Raw genomic sequence first — 21,436 nt, forward strand, 5'->3', positions numbered from 1 at the left:
GGAAAGAAGGGCAGCCAAGCCGAAGCTATTCTGTGGCCACCTGGAGATGCAATGGCTCCATAGTCCACCATCCCAGTCCTTGGAAGTATTACTGAAGTTCTGGTCAAGTGAACTGTTATTAGATACTGATGTGCAGAACTCTTTCTGTTTTTCCTCCAGATGAGCTGGTCTGGGTTGTTTCCTTGCAGAGAAACTAAGGGCATCTATTTTTGCTTGATTAGGTGGGGCTCCTCCTCACACAAGGACTAAAAAAAACTAAAAAACAAATGGTTATGGTTCTGCTTATTTTGCTGCTGTGCCGTATTGCTTATTCAGACAGTCAGAGATAGGACTGTTCTATTTTGCAGTTGCTTGGTGTATTGTTCCTTTACTGCAGGTTTCAGGATGGCTGTCTTCCCTGCATGAGAAGGACAAGGAAGGTTCTGATAAAGGGCCTCCTTCTAGGAGAGGTGCTTCAGTTTTATGAAGGGACACAGACAATGTGCATCTCTGGAAAATAGCAGCCATCATTCTATTTATACAATATACGTCATAGAGATGGTTGGCTATCTATATGGAATACAAGGATTTTTAAAAGACTTTGTTTCAGATTCCTTCTATTGTTTGTTCTGGAAAAAAAAGCTGTGTGTCCAACCATGTCGTTTCCAGACGTATTCCTGACTGGGAGGGTCTGCACTCATTATAACCATCTGGTGCCCCTTCAGTGTCCTATTGAGGAAAGTTGCCATGTCTGCATCCTTTAAGAATAATGTAACCTCTAGAAAGTATTCCATCAAAATGAAAGGAGATGCCTAAAATTGTACCTGTAACTTAGAGCTAATGTATGAGATATTCAATGAGCCAATCACACGAGCAGGAAATGTCATTTTGGGGGGGGGGTGTCTGTACATCAGGTTGCCATAGCACAATTACATTTTGTGCTCAGCAAAATGTAATTGTAAATGTAAATACTACAGTGGATATAGAGCCAATATGGGCCAGATAGACGTAAGTTGTAGGGGAGCTACAAGGTTTGTTAGAAATGGTATAGAGCCGAGTGCAGAGGGTTCATCCAGAGATTGTAGTGGTAACATGCGGTCACACCCTTTCAGCACTTGATGGGTTACATATATGTAAAAGTTATTGGGATCTGAGCACAGGTATATGTTATGTCATTGCATAGTCCACGTTAGTGTCCATACCTACAGCTGTAGATCATTTCCAACTTGTGTCTGTCCACTTCATATTGCCACTATAAGCACTGGATAGTCCATAGAGGGTACTATACCCATATACATAAAGGGGGATATGATCTCCATGTATAATACATAAGGGGGATATGATCTCCATGTATAATACATAAAGGGGGATATGATCTCCATGTATAATACATAAGGGGGGATATGATCTCCATGTATAATACATAAGGGGGGATATGATCTCCATGTATAATACATAAGGGGGGATATGATCTCCATGTATAATACATAAGGGGGGATATGATCTCCATGTATAATACATAAGGGGGGATATGATCTCCATGTATAATACATAAGGGGGGATATGATCTCCATGTATAATACATAAGGGAGGATATGATCTCCATGTATAATACATAAGGGGGGATATGATCGCCATGTATAATACATAAAGGGGGATATGATCTCCATGTATAATACATAAGGGGGGATATGATCTCCATGTATAATACATAAGGGGGGATATGATCTCCATGTATAATACATAAGGGGGGATATGATCGCCATGTATAATACATAAAGGGGGATATGATCTCCATGTATAATACATAAGGGGGATATGATCACCATGTATAATACATAAGGGGGGATATGATCTCCATGTATAATACATAAGGGGGATATGATCTCCATGTATAATACATAAGGGGGGATATGATCACCATGTATAATACATAAGGGGGGGATATGATCTCCATGTATAATACATAAGGGGGGATATGATCTCCATGTATAATACATAAGGGGGGGATATGATCTCCATGTATAATACATAAGGGGGATATGATCTCCATGTATAATACATAAGGGGGGGATATGATCTCCATGTATAATACATAAGGGGGGATATGATCTCCATGTATAATACATAAGGGGGATATGATCTCCATGTATAATACATAAGGGGGATATGATCTCCATGTATAATACATAAGGGGGGATATGATCTCCATGTATAATACATAAGGGGGGATATGATCTCCATGTATAATACATAAGGGGGATATGATCTCCATGTATAATACATATGGGGGGGGGGATATGATCTCCATGTATAATACATAAGGGGGGATATGATCACCATGTATAATACATAAGGGGGGATATGATCTCCATGTATAATACATAAGGGGGGATCTGATCTCCATGTATAATACATAAGGGGGGATATGATCTCCATGTATAATACATAAGGGGGGATATGATTTTCATGTATAATACATAAGGGGGGGATATGATCTCCATGTATAATACATAAGGGGGTATGATCTATATGTATAGTACATAAGGGGGGATATGATCTCCACGCATAATACATAAGGGGGGATATGATCTCCATGTATAATACATAAGGGGGGGTGTGATCTCCATGTATAATACATAAGGGGGGATATGATCTCCATGTATAATACATAAGGGGGGATATTATCTCCATGTATAATACATAAGGGGGATATGATCTCCATGTATAATACATAAGGGGGGATATTATCTCCATGTATAATACATAAGGGGGGATATGATCTCCATGTATAATACATAAGGGGGGATATGATCTCCATGTATAATACATAAGGGGGGATATGATCTCCATGTATAATACATAAGGGGGATATGATCTCCATGTATAATACATAAAGGGGGATATGATCACCATGTATAATACATAAGGGGGGATATGATCTGCATGTATAATACATAGGGGGAGATATGATCTCCATGTATAATGCATAAGGGGGGATATGATCTCCATGTATAATACATAAGGGAGGGATATGATCTCCATGTATAATACATAAGGGGGGATATGATCACCATGTATAATACATAAGGGGGGATATGATCTCCATGTATAATACATAAGGGGGGATATGATCTCCCCCTTATGTATAATACATAAGGGGGGATATGATCACCATGTATAATACATAAGGGGGGATATGATCTCCATGTATAATACATAAGGGGGGTATGATCTCCATGTATAGTACATAAGGGGGGATATGATCTCCATGTATAATACATAAGGGGGGATATGATCTCCATGTATAAAACATAAGGGGGGGGGGGTGTGATCTCCATGTATAATACATAAGGGGGGATATGATCCCCATGTATAATACATAAGTGGGGATATGATCTCCATGTATAATACATAAAGGGGGATATGATCTCCATGTATAATACATAAGGGGGGATATGATCTCCATGTATAATACATAAGGGGGGATATGATCTCCATGTATAATACATAAGGGGGGATATGACCTCCATGTATAATACATAAGGGGGGGATATGATCTCCATGTATAATACATAAGGGGGATATGCTCTCCATGTATAATACATAAGGGGGGATATGATCTCCATGTATAATACATAAGGGGGGATATGATCACCATGTATAATACATAAGGGGGATATGATCTCCATGTATAATACATAAAGGGGGATATGATCTCCATGTATAATACATAAGGGGGGATATGATCTCCATGTATAATACATAAGGGGGGATATGATCTCCATGTATAATACATAAGGGGGGGATATGATCTCCATGTATAATACATAAGGGGGATATGATCTCCATGTATTATACATAAGGGGGGGATATGATCACCATGTATAATACATAAGGGGGGGATATGATCTCCATGTATAATACATAAGGGGGATATGATCTCCATGTTTAATACATAAGGGGGGATATGATCTCCATGTATAATACATAAGGGGGGATATGATCTCCATGTATAATACATAAGGGGGATATGATCTCCATGTATAATACATAAGGGGGATTTGATCTCCATGTATAATACATAAGGGGGGATATGATCTCCATGTATAATACATAAGGGGGATATGATCTCCATGTATAATACATACGGGGGGGGGGGATATGATCTCCATGTATAATACATAAGGGGGGATATGATCACCATGTATAATACATGAGGGGGGATATGATCTCCATGTATAATACATACGGGGGGGGGGGGGATATGATCTCCATGTATAATACATAAGGGGGGATATGATCATCATGTATAATACATAAGGGGGATATGATCATCATGTATAATACATAAGGGGGGATATGATCTCCATGTATAATACATAAGGGGGGATATGATCTCCATGTATAATACATAAGGGGGGGATATGATCTCCATGTATAATACATAAGGGGGATATGATCACCATGTATAATACATAAGGGGGGGATATGATCTCCATGTATAATACATAAGGGGGATATGATCTCCATGTATAATACATAAGGGGGGGATATGATCTCCATGTATAATACATAAGGGGGGATATGATCTCCATGTATAATACATAAGGGGGATATGATCTCCATGTATAATACATAAGGGGGATATGATCTCCATGTATAATACATAAGGGGGGATATGATCTCCATGTATAATACATAAGGGGGATATGATCTCCATGTATAATACATACGGGGGGGGGGGATATGATCTCCATGTATAATACATAAGGGGGGATATGATCACCATGTATAATACATAAGGGGGGATATGATCTCCATGTATAATACATAAGGGGGGATATGATCACCATGTATAATACATAAGGGGGGATATGATCTCCATGTATAATACATAAGGGGGGATATGATCTCCATGTATAATACATAAGGGGGGGATATGATCTCCATGTATAATACATAAGGGGGGTATGATCTCCATGTATAGTACATAAGGGGGGATATGATCTCCACGCATAATACATAAGGGGGGATATGATCTCCATGTATAATACATAAGGGGGGGGTGTGATCTCCATGTATAATACATAAGGGGGGATATGATCCCCATGTATAATACATAAGGGGGGATATGATCTCCATGTATAATACATAAGGGGGGAAATGATCTCCATGTATAATACATAAGGGGGATATGATCTCCATGTATAATACATAAGGGGGGATATGATCTCCATGTATAATACATAAGGGGGGATATGATCTCCATGTATAATACATAAGGGGGGGATATGATCTCCATGTATAATACATAAGGGGGATATGATCTCCATGTATAATACATAAAGGGGGATATGATCACCATGTATAATACATAAGGGGGGATATGATCTGCATGTATAATACATAGGGGGAGATATGATCTCCATGTATAATACATAAGGGGGGATATGATCTCCATGTATAATACATAAGGGAGGGATATGATCTCCATGTATAATACATAAGTGGGGATATGATCACCATGTATAATACATAAGGGGGGATATGATCTCCATGTATAATACATAAGGGGGGATATGATCTCCATGTATAATACATAAGGGGGGTATGATCTCCATGTATAATACATAAGGGGGGATATGATCTCCACGCATAATACATAAGGGGGGATATGATCTCCATATATAATACATAAGGGGGGTGTGATCTCCATGTATAATACATAAGGGGGGATATGATCTCCATGTATAATACATAAGGGGGGATATGATCTCCATGTATAATTCATTAGGGGGGATATGATCTCCATGTATAATACATAAGGGGGATATGATCTCCATGTATAATACATAAGGGGGATATGATCTCCATGTATAATACATAGGGGGGATATGATCTCCATGTATAATACATAAGGGGGGATATGATCTCCATGTATAATACATAAGGGGGATATGATCTCCATGTATAATACATAAGGGGGGATATGATCTCCATGTATAATACATAAGGGGGGATATGATCTCCATGTATAATACATAAGGGGGGATATGATCTCCATGTATAATACATAAGGGGGGATATGATCTCCATGTATTATACATAAGGGGGGGATATGATCACCATGTATAATACATAAGGGGGATATGATCTCCATGTATAATACATAAGGGGGGATATGATCTTCATGTATAATACATAAGGGGGATATGATCTCCATGTATAATACATAAGGGGGATATGATCTCCATGTATAATACATAAGGGGGATATGATCTCCATGTATAATACATAAGGGGGGATATGATCTCCATGTATAATACATAAGGGGGATATGATCTTCATGTATAATACATAAGGGGGATATGATCTTCATGTATAATACATAAGGGGGATATGATCTTCATGTATAATACATAAGGGGGATATGATCTCCATGTATAATACATAAGGGGGGATATGATCTCCATGTATAATACATAAGGGGGGATATGATCTCCATGTATAATACATAAGGGGGATATGATCTTCATGTATAATACATAAGGGGGATATGATCTCCATGTATAATACATAAGGGGGGATATGATCTCCATGTATAATACATAAGGGGGGGGATATGATCTCCATGTATAATACATAAGGGGGGATATGATCTCCATGTATAATACATAAGGGGGGATATGATCTCCATGTATAATACATAAGGGGGGATATGATCTCCATGTATAATACATAGGGGGAGATATGATCTCCATGTATAATACATAAGGGGGGGATATGATCTCCATGTATAATACATAAGGGGGGATATGATCTCCAGGTATAATACATAAGGGGGGATATGATCTCCATGTATAATACATAAGGGGGGATATGATCTCCATGTATAAATACATCAGTGGTTCATATAGTGAACTCGGTGTAGAGTTATTCCCCCTGAGGTCATCACAGAGGACAAGGGGGCGCGCTTTACGTCTGGAGGAAAATACATTTAATCTCCAAACACGGAAAGGTTTCTTCACAGTAAGAGCTGTGAGAATGTGGAATAGACTCCCTCCAGAGTTGGTTGTGGCCAGCTCAGTGGATTGCTGTAGGAAAGTCCTGGATTCTTTCTTGGATACAGAGAATATAACTGGATAGAACATTTATAGGGAAAGGTGATCCAGGGAATATCCGATTGCCTCTCGGGGGATCAGGAAGGAATTTTTCCCTGCTGGAGCAAATTGGATCGCGCTTTGCTCGGTTTTTTGCCTTCCTCTGGATCAACTGTGAGTGTAGGATTATAACTTTTTTTTTTATGGTTGAACTATGTAACTATGTAAACCCCAACCCTTTTTGGTTCTTGCATGCAATTGTGTTCTCCACCTGCTCTGAGACACACAATGAATAGCAGGTAGACTAAAAATCAGTTTACTGAAGCAGATCAGGCAGCAATTGTGATTGGTTTTCCAGAGGTTACAGCATATCACTACTGCTCACTGATTCATTGCTAGAGGTTACAGCACATCATTTCTGCTTTCTGATTGGTTGCTAGAGGTTACTACACATCATTACCACCCACCAATTGGTTGCTAGTTCTGGGGGGGGTAGAGTGATCACTGGCAATGGTGCTGGGTGGGGGGTCAATAGGATGAGTGGCAGTGCTGGGGTGGATGGGATCAGTGGCAGTGCTGGGGGGGATTGTGTGTTTACCGACAGTGCTGGGGGTTTATGGGATCAGTGGCAGTGCTGGGGGGATGGCATCAGTGGCAGGCTTGGGGGGGATGGGATGAGTGTCAGTGCTCTGGGAGTGGAATGATGGGTTGAGTGGCAGTGCTGGTGGGGGATGGGATGAGTGGCAGTGTTGGTGGGGGTATGGGATCAGTGGCAGTATTTGAGTTGGATGGAATCAGTGTCAGTGCTGAGTGGAGATGAGATCAGCGACACTCATTTGCTGTCATCTGTAAGTTAATGTCCAATCCTTCCTGTATGTTGGAGGGGGGTGTGACGATCGCGGTGTCAGACCCCTGACCTTCTCACCAAACTCGTGACCGAAGGACTAGGCAATCTAAAACCACAATGTCACGTGCGTAACAATGCCACACCCAGCTGCGCCCTGCACAACGATTTTCCAGCTAATGGATCACCAATCGATGTACCGGCAGCCTGAATACGCTTGTTACTGGGTCAGGTTAATTACGGAATTAACCCTTCACACTGCCACCACCTCCTTTTTGTACAGAGAAAGAGGAAACTAGACAATACCAGCAATAACACTATGATGGTTGAGATAATCATCTGTATAACACGGTCACCGCAGACCGGTTATACAGAGGATTAAACAAACACAGTAGCACTCTTTTAGAGGCAGGAATTCGTAAGTTGCAGTAACGAGCTATAGAAACAGTTCAACACTTTCAGAAAGAGAGATTTATTACTAAAAAGGTCAAAAGGGTGCAATAAAAATATTTACAGAAAAAAGATGTAACCAATATATATATAAATATACAGAGAACAACAGCACAGCAAAGAGGTAAAGTTAGGTAGATATGTACTTGCCAAAAAGTCCTGGGTTGAGCAGATCAAGTTTCAGAGCAAAAGGGCATGTCTCCCAAGTTGGTTCTGATGTTAAACGGGATAATTCCTCAACTTAGCTCTCTTAGGCCTGACAGCCCATTTTGTAGTTCCCCAGCAGGGGGTGTCTCTAAAGCCAAGGACCAATGCCTCGTTTAGGGCAGGATTGTCTGGGCGGAGACCCAAACTAGAACCAAAATCTCTCCTAACTCATATTTTGGCTCATAACTTTTCCTATGCACAAGTGACATTCCACCCGCGGGTAGATTACTATGCAGACACATCTGTGGAACGGTTAGATATGAAACATGTAATACATACTCAAAGGGTTCCAGAGATGTAATTTTCTGCTTTCCTAGGTATTCCAGTCAGGGAGTGAGACCTATCAAACTATTTGTCTTCTTGTGGCCAATCTGACGATATACCTGGTTTTTATGTAAGTCTCTCATATACCAAGATATGAGACATAGGGGAAAAATGGATTTTAAAAATGTTATTTAGTCTCTACTCCTCTGGAATGTGTTTGAACTTAGGGGAAGGCTTGGGTTATCTTTTATACTGGCTATGTGAGGAGCTCCTTCCTCCAGGTCTTTCCTTCATTGGCCATGTGTGGAGGTCTCTCCTCTAGGTCGTTTCCTAATTGGCTATGTGTGGCGTTCTTTCCTTGAGGTCTTTCCCTGATTGGCTATGTGTGGAGTTCTTTCCTTGAGGTCTTTCCCTGATTGGCTATGTGTGGGTATATTTCTTCCAGTTCTTTCCCTGACTGGCAATGTGAGGAGCTCTCTTCTCCAGGTCTTTCAATGATTGGCCATGTGTGGAGTCCTCTCTTCCATGTCTTTCCCTGATTGGCTATGTGTGGAGTTCATTCATCCAGGTGTTTCCCTGATTGGCTATGTGGGAAGTTATTTCCTTCAGGTCTTTCCCGTATTCGCTGTGTGTGGAGTTCTTTCCTCCATATATTTCCCTGTTTGGCTATGTGTGGAGTTCTTTCCTCCATGTATTTCCCTGTTTGGCTATGTGGGGAGTTATTTCCTTCAGGTCTTTCCTGTATTGGCCATGTGTGGAGTTCTTTCCTCCATGTATTTCCCTGTTTGGCTATGTGTGGAGTTCTTTCCTCCATGTATTTCCCTGTTTGGCTATGTGGGGAGTTATTTCCTTCAGTTCTTTCCCGCATTGGCTATGTGTGGAGTTCTTTCCTTGGGGTCTTTCCCTGATTGGCTATGTGTGGGTATATTTTTTCCAGTTCTTTCCTGTTAGAAGCTTTCCTTAACCTAATACCTAATATCTTCTTATTAACAGTACTAACATAAGTATGAATGAGTTGGATCTTAATAGAATAATTGAGTTATTATATTTATATTTGTTCTAGATTGGGAAAAGTAAGTGATTAGACTTCATAGTTTGTGAATTTATATATGAACATATATCTTGGGTTTCCTTTACATTCAAGCCACATATGGTAGCAATTGGTCTACCATCCTCCCCCATCTATGTAAGAGATAAAGTTACACTCAGACTTTGAGAGAAGTAGGCTGGAGGGTTTGTTATATATATATACATCTGTTTTCAATTATCTTTGTGGGACTACAAGTATATCAGCCCATTTTGAGGAAAAGGTGGGGGCTGGATTGCTCATTTAAGAGTTGAAACAAAGACTTTTTATGCTCACTTTTGCTTGAAGCCTTGAGAGACACACACACACTACACACACATATACATATATACAATCTTATTATCAAGAACTTAACTATATTTTTTGGACATTATTTAACCATTCTGTATGCCAATATTTTATTTCTAATTTTATGCAACGTTATTATTAAATCATCTTTTTGAGTAATTGCAAGAAGTGGAAGGACTTTCTATTTGAACATTTCTCATCAATACAAGTTAATAAAATATCGAGACTATACGATATTTTACAGTGGCGAGCCTCCAGTTCGATTCGTTTCCGCCGATTGCTTATTTTTGACTTTTTTCTTCTTCATCTTGCTGAGAGGGAAGTTGTTTGCAAATTCAGCAAACTATGAAATCAAGCTTTCAGGAGAAGTAAAGTCTGCAACAGATGAATCGTCGGCATAATCGAGAACCTAAAAGCAGAATTGGTGAGAATTGCAAGAAACGCTGTTCCTTGGTGATGTCATTTCCCGCCAAGAGAGAAAAGACGCGTTATGTAAAGAAAGACCTTCTTAATCGGTAAGTAATGGATTTTATTGATGAATTATCTAGAGAGAGTAAGTTAGAATTCAAGAATCTGTCTACATTTGTTAAAGATAATGAACTTTGGCGGTACATGTATAATGAGTGTTTACAGGCTAATAGTAAGATAGAAAAATCTAAGTTTTCCTTTAAGAAACTGAGCAAACAAATTAGAAATGTAATGAAGTTAGTTAATGTTTTTAACGCCATGATTTTTGATGTTCCTAAGACTGCTGCTTGTGTAATGAAGCAAGATCAGAGCAGTGTATGTGCTAATTGCCAGATTTTGACTGAGCAAATAGATGATCTGCAAAGTGTAATTCAAACAAAAGACATTCAGTTATCTGACCTGCAGAATGATGTAAAAAGAATTTGTGTGAATACTAAGGCAGAGAAACAAAAATCTTTTGTACCAGAGATCCAGTCTATGGAAGGAGATCCTACCAATCAGGAAGAAATGTGTAAGAGAAAATTAAGGGATAAAGCTGCAAAACTTAATCTTAAAATCCTTGATCAGCTCATGAAAATTTTGAAGGATATGCCAGCCTATGATATGGACGCCGATGCTTTCTATAACATGGAGGTTTATGAAAATTTTTGTAATAATTTTTGTTTAAATCAGGAGCAAAGAAATTTTCTATTCTGTTTATGGCTCCCCAGTGTTATGGCACGTAGATTAATCAAAACGCCATATATTGAGGATGATGAGGAAATGCATAGCAATGCATCAGACCGACTACGACAGTTATTACTGTTCACAACAGGAGAGGAAACTCCTTCTTTGGAAATCTTAGACTCCTTAAGAGCTACGATTAATGATGATCCTTTTGAATTTACAAATAGATTTTCTAAAGTATACAAAATGATATTTAATTTAGACAATGAGACTCCTTCTATGGTAAATGCTTTTGTTAAAAAATTCAAGTATCTTGATCCAGCATCTGTTATTATTGCTACTGGAAAAAATGATTTAGATCAAGCAGCCAAAGTTATTGATACAGTTAGGAGACAACTTAAATTAAACAATCAGAAGAAGGAAAGTTTAATTGTTCACAATGGAGAACAGAGAGAGACCATGTGCTTAGCCACACCCAGTTATGATGATGAATACGTCACAGGCAGGACGAGAGTCTCAGAGCAGACAGGAAATACTATTTGTTTCTATTGTAAACGATTTGGTCATTTGAAAAGAGATTGTATTCATTATAAATTAGATTTACAAAGAAAAGCTTTGGAATTAGAAGACCAAAATATAATTTCTGAACAATCTGCTCCTCCATGTTCCAACAATAGTCTGTCTGAGTTGCCTTATGCCTCAGAAGTTAAAAAGATCAGTTCACTGAGAGTCAACAACAGCTTAAACAATATGGTAAACAGTGCTGTTGTCATTAACAGGAATGGTTTACTGCCATTGCCGAAATTAGGATCAGGATCAAATCGAGATTCTTCTTTACTGTTGGAATATGTTGCTCCACATTTATTGGATGAAAGTGGAAGGCCCAAATCAACATTAATTGATTCTTCCATGTACTGTAATGTTGGAAGTATTTGTACAGCAACTGCTGACATGTCTTCAGATCATAAATGGCCACATACAGGAACCAATCTTGAATTGGAACAATTGGTTAGATCACATAAGGATCTGTGGAGTCAAAGCAAAAATGATGTAGGTTTGTTTAAGGATTTTGAAGTTGACATTGAAGGTAGAGACCCTAAGCCTCAACCTCAATACAAATTGCCATTAGAATCAATTAATCCAATTTCTTCCATTATAGATGAGTTTTTACAGAAAGGAATTTTAAAGAAAGTACAATCAGTGGTGAATAATTGTATTTGGCCTATCAAAGTTGATAATTCATATTCTTTATCAGTTGATTTCAGGACATTGAACAAATGCATCACAAATAACAAATCTATTGTTCCTGATTGTAACATAATGTCACATCTGGATGCCAAGGCCAAAATATTCTCAGTACTTGAAATTGCCAATAGCCATTTGTCAGTACCCTTAGCTAAGAGTTGTCAATATAAACTTGCCTTTAGCTTCAACAAAGAAACTTATACATTCACAAGATTAGCTCCAGGCTTAGATTTAAGTGATGGGATTGTTCATGAGTATTTGGGAAAAATATTATCTAAATTCTCTAGGCCAGAATGTATTGTCCAGAATGTAGACAAGCTTCTCTTGTCTACACAAAATATAACTGAGCATATCACTCTTTTGTCTGAAATATTTACGTTGTTACATACAGCAGGATTGAAATTGAATACAGAGAAAGTTCAGTTGATGAAAAGCCAGGTGGAATTCCTTCATATGCAAATTAGTTATGGACAGAGACAGATGTTGCAAGAAAAAGTTAGAACTATTTCTGCTTATCCAATTCCAACAAATCGCAAGGCTTTGCATCAGTTTTTGAGCGAAGTAAATCATTGTAAAGATTTTATACCCAATTTTGCAGAAAAGTCTAGATCATTATTTGATCGTTTGAGACAAAAAGCTGGTGTGTTAGATCAATGGAATCAAACTGAGAAAGAAGCTTTTGAACTATTGAAATGGGATTTGCAGAATGCTACTACATTAAGTACTGTTGAGTTTTGTAGTAAAGTTCCTTTTGTTTTAGAAACCAATGTTTCCAATAATGCAATCTCAGCAACTTTGTCACAATTAAAAGAAGATAATAAAAAAATAATAGGTTTCTTCTCAAGAACTTTGACAAATATGGAGAAAAACTTTGATGCACATATGAAAAACTTGTTAAGTGTTTTCTTTGCAGTCAAAATAACTGAATACATTGTGAGATCAAGTAAGATCATATTACAGACACCTGATTCATCACTGAAACTCCTACAGGAAGATGGTTCAACAGACAATTATCGTGAAAAGTATCCTATATGGTACAAAACACTGTCATCCAAACAAATACAGATAGAAGTAACAAAAAGACATTTTCAGGAAAACATACCAACTCATATTTGTACAGCTGTAGGTGAGAAGTTTGTACCTCATGTTTTCAACATAGGAACTGAGAAAAGTTTGAAACCAGTATGTATTATTGCAGATCAGTCTTACACTACAAGAAGTGAGCCAATACAAAAAACAGCTACGCATATTTCCAATTTTATAGAGATAAGATCAAAGGCATAATCCTTTGTCATCTCTGGGTTGATACAAAACCTTTCTTTGGTTCTGAAACCAAGGTTTTGAATCATGACCAATAATGGAGATGTAGCGTCCTGTTATATTTATTTTTGTTTATTTCAGGTACTTATATAGCGTCGTCAATTTTACTATTTTATATGTAGTGCTTTTTACATATATAGTACATTCACATAAGTCCCTAACCCTCAAGAGGTGTATAATCTGAGGTCCCTAACTCACAGTCATACATACACATACTAGGGCCAATTTAGATAGGAGCCAATTCTCCTACCAACATGACTTTGGAGTGTGGAAGGAAACCGGAGTACCCGAAGGAAACCCACGCAAGCACAGGGAGAACATACAAACTCCAGGCAGGTGATGCCATGGTTGGGATTTACATCAGCAACCCTAGTACTGTCAGGCAGAAGTGCTGCATTCTAAAAAGAACACTACAAGTCAATAAGAAGTGTTATAATCAAAATATGTCTTCCATGTCATAACTAGAAATGTTTGTGATTATGATATGTAATGTTAACAGATAAATGTAAGAGGATTAATCAATGTAAAATTATCAATGCCAAAATAATGATACTGCATTTCTGTTACAGGAAATGACCTAAGAGTAACTGTTAAAGGAAGAAAGTTCCAATATTTCTAAACCTTTCAGATGATAATACATTTTCCAAGAAGGAAATTTATTCTGGAAGAAGCTTTGCAACAAGAATTTCATTCATCATAGTTTTTGTTGTTCTTTTTATGTTCAATAAAGTTATTTTAACTTTCCAGAGTGCTAGAAGAAGACAAGACATCTCAAGGCATCTCATAGAGGAAGAACTTATAAAACAATTGACTTTTGACTACTGATGAAATAATTCATTCATCATCAGATATATTGGTTTTTTTTTGTGTGTACATTTTATTTTGACATATGTTTACTATATCAAGATGAGATCAGTTTTCACATGAACATTTGCAATCACACACTATGTATTTTCAGAAGTGAAAGGGTTAAACTTTTGTTACAACAGAGTCACGCTAATTAGTTAGAACATCTGTTGTTAATTAAGCTAGAGATAAGTTTTATAAGGTACATATAGAAAATTTAGGCAAGCTTTACATTGTTATATGTATGTTTTAAAAAAAAAAAATCATTTGATATACATGTATGGATTGAAGCTAGGGAACATATGTTATGTTTAAATGTTGATAAGGTATTTTAAAAAGATGTATGGATTATAGAACTGTGTGCTACACACATTTTGGAGGGAAAATATGAAACATCTATTTTTTAAGTGACATATTTTAAAGTATTGTACTATAATGTTACAGTTATACATTTATTAAGGGGATGAATTATTTGGTAAAAGGAAAATAATAAGGGTAAAAATATTTTTATGTGATACATAACAAAAGGTTTATCAAAGAATTTGTTTTCCCATTATAGAATCAAATTGAAGATAAGTTCAGATCAATTATCTTAAGATCCAAAAACGCTTGAATGGATACGAAAGTGACGAGAATGTGTATAAATGGATTAAGATAAGGAAAATGATTAAGATTCGATAAAATCGATCATTTTGAGAGGGAAATGTTAGAAGCTTTCCTTAACCTAATACCTAATATCTTCTTATTAACAGTACTAACATAAGTATGAATGAGTTGGATCTTAATAGAATAATTGAGTTATTATATTTATATTTGTTCTAGATTGGGAAAAGTAAGTGATTAGACTTCATAGTTTGTGAATTTATATATGAACATATATCTTGGGTTTCCTTTACATTCAAGCCACATATGGTAGCAATTGGTCTACCATCCTCCCCCATCTATGTAAGAGATAAAGTTACACTCAGACTTTGAGAGAAGTAGGCTGGAGGGTTTGTTATATATATATACATCTGTTTTCAATTATCTTTGTGGGACTACAAGTATATCAGCCCATTTTGAGGAAAAGGTGGGGGCTGGATTGCTCATTTAAGAGTTGAAACAAAGACTTTTTATGCTCACTTTTGCTTGAAGCCTTGAGAGACACACACACACTACACACACATATACATATATACAATCTTATTATCAAGAACTTAACTATATTTTTTGGACATTATTTAACCATTCTGTATGCCAATATTTTATTTCTAATTTTATGCAACGTTATTATTAAATCATCTTTTTGAGTAATTGCAAGAAGTGGAAGGACTTTCTATTTGAACATTTCTCATCAATACAAGTTAATAAAATATCGAGACAATACGATATTTTACATTTCCCTGACTGGCAATGTGAGGAGCTCTCTCCTCCAGGACTTTGCCTGATTGGCCATGTGTGGAGTTCTCTCTTCCAGGTCTTTCCCTGATTGGCTATGTGTGGAGTTCATTCATCCAGGTGTTTCCCTGATTGACTATGTGGGGAGTTATTTCCTTCAGGTCTTTCCCGCATTGGCTATGTTTGGAGTTCTTTCCTCCAGGTATTTCCCACATTGGCTATGTGGGCAGTTATTTCCTTCAGGTCTTTCCCGCATTGGCTATGTTTGGAGTTCTTTCCTCCAGGTATTTCCCTGATTGGCTATGTGTGGAGCTCTCTCCTCCAGGTCTTTGTCTGATTGGCTATGTGTGGAGTTCTCTCTTCCAGGTCTTTCCCTGATTGGCTATGTGTGGAGTTCTTTCCTCCAGGTCTTTCCCTGATTGGCTATGTAAGAAGTTCTTTCCGCCAGGTCTTTCCCTGACTGACTATATGAAGACGTAAGGAAGCAGAAGTTTCAATTCTCCATTTTACATTACATAGCAACACAAACAAGAGAAAACAGTCTGATTCTGTAAATAGATAGTATTACACAACTATAAGCAGGTGTCCGGTTGGTGAGGACGGAAATGAGCACAGAAATAGATTTTCGATTGCGGAAATTCAGATTGATGTGCGCTCACTTATGTGGGTATTTGGTGCTCCCAAAGTAAACACGGAAGTAATCCAGAGTAGCCAATATATCAAGAATTAGGAAGAATTGGGGATCATTTTATTACATATTGCTATACATTTTTTATTTAATTTTTTATTCATTATTTAATGTTTCAAGTTTTATTCAACAAGGTGAGTCGTCACGTTTTTGGGTCGCCAAGCTTTTTTGGCATTATCTGTACAATCTTCTCCCATAGGAGTCCAGAAAATGTATTTTTTCAGGAAGGACTAGTCATTTCACCGATTTCTAAGGCCAGTTAAGACCCCAATCCTCTGTTCCTCCTGCAATGATGAAGGGGGACCCTTTCAGGAACTACATATGTCATACCAGTGACATTTTAAAACTGGAGCTGATTCTGCTCTGAAGTGAGCTTTGGAGGGGCATATGCATGCTGGGCACCACTTGATTAGATTTGCACAATTGGTGGAGAATTCAGACAAATTGAGGGGTCTGGCCAGAAATTAGGGAGCTGATTATGTAGATGGCAATGGTCAATATACTGTAAAGGTTCATTACTACTATGGGAAGGCTGTGACAAAGCAACAACTGGCACAACAACAGGTCCTGGTGCCGGCAAGTGTAGCCCAACAAAAGACTAACCATTTACGGGTCAGACAGATTGCTGTGCTACAGAATGCAGTGACCCAGCAAGCTAGAAATCCTCGAGTTGGCTCTCCAGGATGTCAACCGATCTGCAGAAGGCTGTGTAGTGGGTCTTACAATAACATTTTGCAACCACTAGTGTTGACATAGGACAGATTGTATGGATTATTGGTCCCTATTGTGATTGCGGACCCCCGGCAAGAATATTACAGCCACATATCTATTTATGTATGCAGGATCTCCTTCCATTACCTCCTCCTCTACAGATCTATGTATGCAGGATCTCCTTCCACCACCTCATCCTCCACAGATCTATGTATGCAGGATCTCCTTCCACTACTTCCTCCTCCACAGAATTATGTATGCAGGATCTCCTTCCACTACCTCCTCCTCCACAGAATTATGTATGCAGGATCTCCTTCCACAACCTCCTCCTCCACAGAATTATGTATGCAGGATCTCCTTCCACTACCTCCTCCTCCACAGAATTATGTATGCAGGATCTCCTTCCACTACCTCCTCCTCCTCCACAGAATTATGTATGCAGGATCTCTTTCCACTACCTCCTCCTCCACAGAATTATGTATGCAGGATCTCCCTCCACTACCTCCTCCTCCTCCACAGAATCATGTATGCAGGATCTCCCTCCACTACCTCCTCCTCCACAGAATTATGTATGCAGGATCTCCTTCCACTACCTCCTCCTCCACAGAATTATGTATGCAGGATCTAATTCCACAACCTCCTCCTCCACAGAATTATGTATGCAGGATCTCCTTCCACTACCTCCTCCTCCACAGAATTATGTATGCAGGATCTCCTTCCACTACCTCCTCCTCCACAGAATTATGTACGCAGGATCTCCTTCCTCTACCTCCTCCTCCACAGAATTATGTATGCAGGATCTCCTTCCACTACCTCCTTCTCCATCAGAGAATTATGTATGCAGGATCTCCTTCCACTACTATCTTCTCCACAGAATTATGTATGCAGGATCTCCTTCCACTACTATCTCCTCCACAGAATTATGTATGCAGGATCTCCTTCCTCTATCTCCTCCTCCACAGAATTATGTATGCAGGATCTCCTTCCACTACTATCTCCTCCACAGAATTATGTATGCAGGATCTCCTTCCTCTATCTCCTCCTCCACAGAATTATGTATGCAGGATCTCCTTCCTCTACCTCCTCCTCCACCACAGAATTATGTATGCAGGATCTCCTTCCGCTACCTCCTCCTCCTCCACAGAATTATGTATGCAGGATCTCCTTCCACTACCTCCTCCTCCACAGAATTATGTATGCAGGATCTCCTTCCACTACCTCCTCTATCAGAGAATTATGTATGCAGGATCTCCTTCCACTACCTCCTCCTCCTCCACAGAATTATGTATGCAGGATCTCCTTCCACTACTATCTCCTCCACAGAATTATGTATGCAGGATCTCCTTCCACTACCTCCTCCTCCACAGAATTATGTATGCAGGATCTCCTTCCACTACCTCCTCCTCCACAGAATTATGTATGCAGGATCTCCTTCCACTACCTCCTCCTCCACAGAATTATGTATGCAGGATCTCCTTCCACTACCTCCTCTATCAGAGAATTATGTATGCAGGATCTCCTTCCACTACCTCCTCCTCCACAGAATTATGTATGCAGGATCTCCTTCCACTACTATCTCCTCCACAGAATTATGTATGCAGGATCTCCTTCCACTACCTCCTCCTCCACAGAATTATGTATGCAGGATCTCCTTCCACTACCTCCTCCTCCACAGAATTATGTATGCAGGATCTCCTTCCACTACCTCCTCCTCCACAGAATTATGTATGCAGGATTTCCTTCCACTACCTCCTCCTCCACAGAATTATGTATGCAGGATTTCCTTCCACTACTATCTCCTCCACAGAATTATGTATGCAGGATCGCCTTCCTCTACCTCCTCCTCCACAGAATTATGTATGCAGGATCTCCTTCCACTACCTCCTCCACCAGAGAATTATGTTTGCAGGATCTCCTTCCACTACCTCCTCCTCCACAGAATTATGTATACAGGATCTCCTTCCACGACCTCCTCCTCCACAGAATTATGTATGCAGGATCTCCTTCCACTACCTCCTCCTCCACAGAATTATGTATGCAGGATCTCCTTCCACTACCTCCTCCTCCACAGAATTATGTATGCAGGATCTCCTTCCTCTACCTCCTCCTCCACAGAATTATGTATGCAGGATCTCCTTCCACTACCTCCTCCTCCACAGAATTATGTACGGGATCTTCTTCCACTACCTCCTCCTCCACCACAGAATTATGTATGCAGGATCTCCTTCCACTACCTCCTCCTCCACAGAATTATGTATGCAGGATCTCCTTCCGCCACCTCCTCCTCCACAGAAGTATGTATGCAGGATCTCCTTCCACTACCTCCTCCTCCTCCACAGAATTATGTATGCAGGATCTCCTTAGACTACTTCCTCCTCCTCCACAGAATTATGTATGCAGGATCTCCTTCCGCTACCTCCTCCTCCACAGAATTATGTATGCAGGATCTCCTTCCACGACCTCCTCCTCCACAGAATTATGTATGCAGGAACTCCTTCCACTACCTCCTCCTCCACAGAATTATGTATGCAGGATCTCCTTCCGCTACCTCCTCCTCCACAGAATTATGTATGCAGGATCTCCTTCCACTACCTCCTCCTCCACAGAATTATGTATGCAGGATCTCCTTCCACTACCTCCTCCTCCACAGAATTATGTACGCAGGATCTCCTTCCTCTACCTCCTCCTCCATAGAATTATGTATGCAGGATCTCCTTCCACTACCTCCTTCTCCATCAGAGAATTATGTATGCAGGATTTCCTTCCACTACCTCCTCCTCCACAAAATTATGTATGCAGGATCTCCTTCCACTACCTCCTCCTCCACAGAATTATGTATGCAGGATCTCCTTCCACTACTATCTTCTCCACAGAATTATGTATGCAGGATCTCCTTCCACTACTATCTCCTCCACAGAATTATGTATGCAGGATCTCCTTCCTCTATCTCCTCCTCCACAGAATTATGTATGCAGGATCTCCTTCCTCTACCTCCTCCTCCACCACAGAATTATGTATGCAGGATCTCCTTCCGCTACCTCCTCCTCCTCCACAGAATTATGTATGCAGGATCTCCTTCCACTACCTCCTCCTCCACAGAATTATGTATGCAGGATCTCCTTCCACTACCTCCTCTATCAGAGAATTATGTATGCAGGATCTCCTTCCACTACCTCCTCCTCCTCCACAGAATTATGTATGCAGGATCTCCTTCCACTACTATCTCCTCCACAGAATTATGTATGCAGGATCTCCTTCCACTACCTCCTCCTCCACAGAATTATGTATGCAGGATCTCCTTCCACTACCTCCTCCTCCACAGAATTATGTATGCAGGATCTCCTTCCACTACCTCCTCCTCCACAGAATTATGTATGCAGGATCTCCTTCCACTACCTCCTCTATCAGAGAATTATGTATGCAGGATCTCCTTCCACTACCTCCTCCTCCACAGAATTATGTATGCAGGATCTCCTTCCACTACTATCTCCTCCACAGAATTATGTATGCAGGATCTCCTTCCACTACCTCCTCCTCCACAGAATTATGTATGCAGGATCTCCTTCCACTACCTCCTCCTCCACAGAATTATGTATGCAGGATCTCCTTCCACTACCTCCTCCTCCACAGAATTATGTATGCAGGATTTCCTTCCACTACCTCCTCCTCCACAGAATTATGTATGCAGGATTTCCTTCCACTACTATCTCCTCCACAGAATTATGTATGCAGGATCGCCTTCCTCTACCTCCTCCTCCACAGAATTATGTATGCAGGATCTCCTTCCACTACCTCCTCCACCAGAGAATTATGTTTGCAGGATCTCCTTCCACTACCTCCTCCTCCACAGAATTATGTATACAGGATCTCCTTCCGCTACCTCCTCCTCCACA

The 21,436-nt window shown here is 39.5% G+C and overlaps 1 long non-coding RNA gene across 1 annotated transcript; it reads left to right on the top strand.

Moving 5' to 3' along the window:
- The first annotated feature begins 9,798 nt into the window (after positions 1-9,798).
- LOC149462950 (uncharacterized) lies at positions 9,799-16,060 on the top strand. Its single transcript, XR_016312547.1, has 2 exons — positions 9,799-10,737; positions 14,491-16,060. It is a non-coding gene; the product is annotated as an uncharacterized LOC149462950 (long non-coding RNA).
- The last annotated feature ends 5,376 nt before the right edge of the window (positions 16,061-21,436 follow it).

Source organism: Staurois parvus, unplaced genomic scaffold, assembly GCF_062004578.1.
Source record: "Staurois parvus isolate SC_StPar_1 unplaced genomic scaffold, SC_StPar_1.0 ptg000164l, whole genome shotgun sequence".
Classification (NCBI taxonomy): domain Eukaryota; kingdom Metazoa; phylum Chordata; class Amphibia; order Anura; family Ranidae; genus Staurois; species Staurois parvus.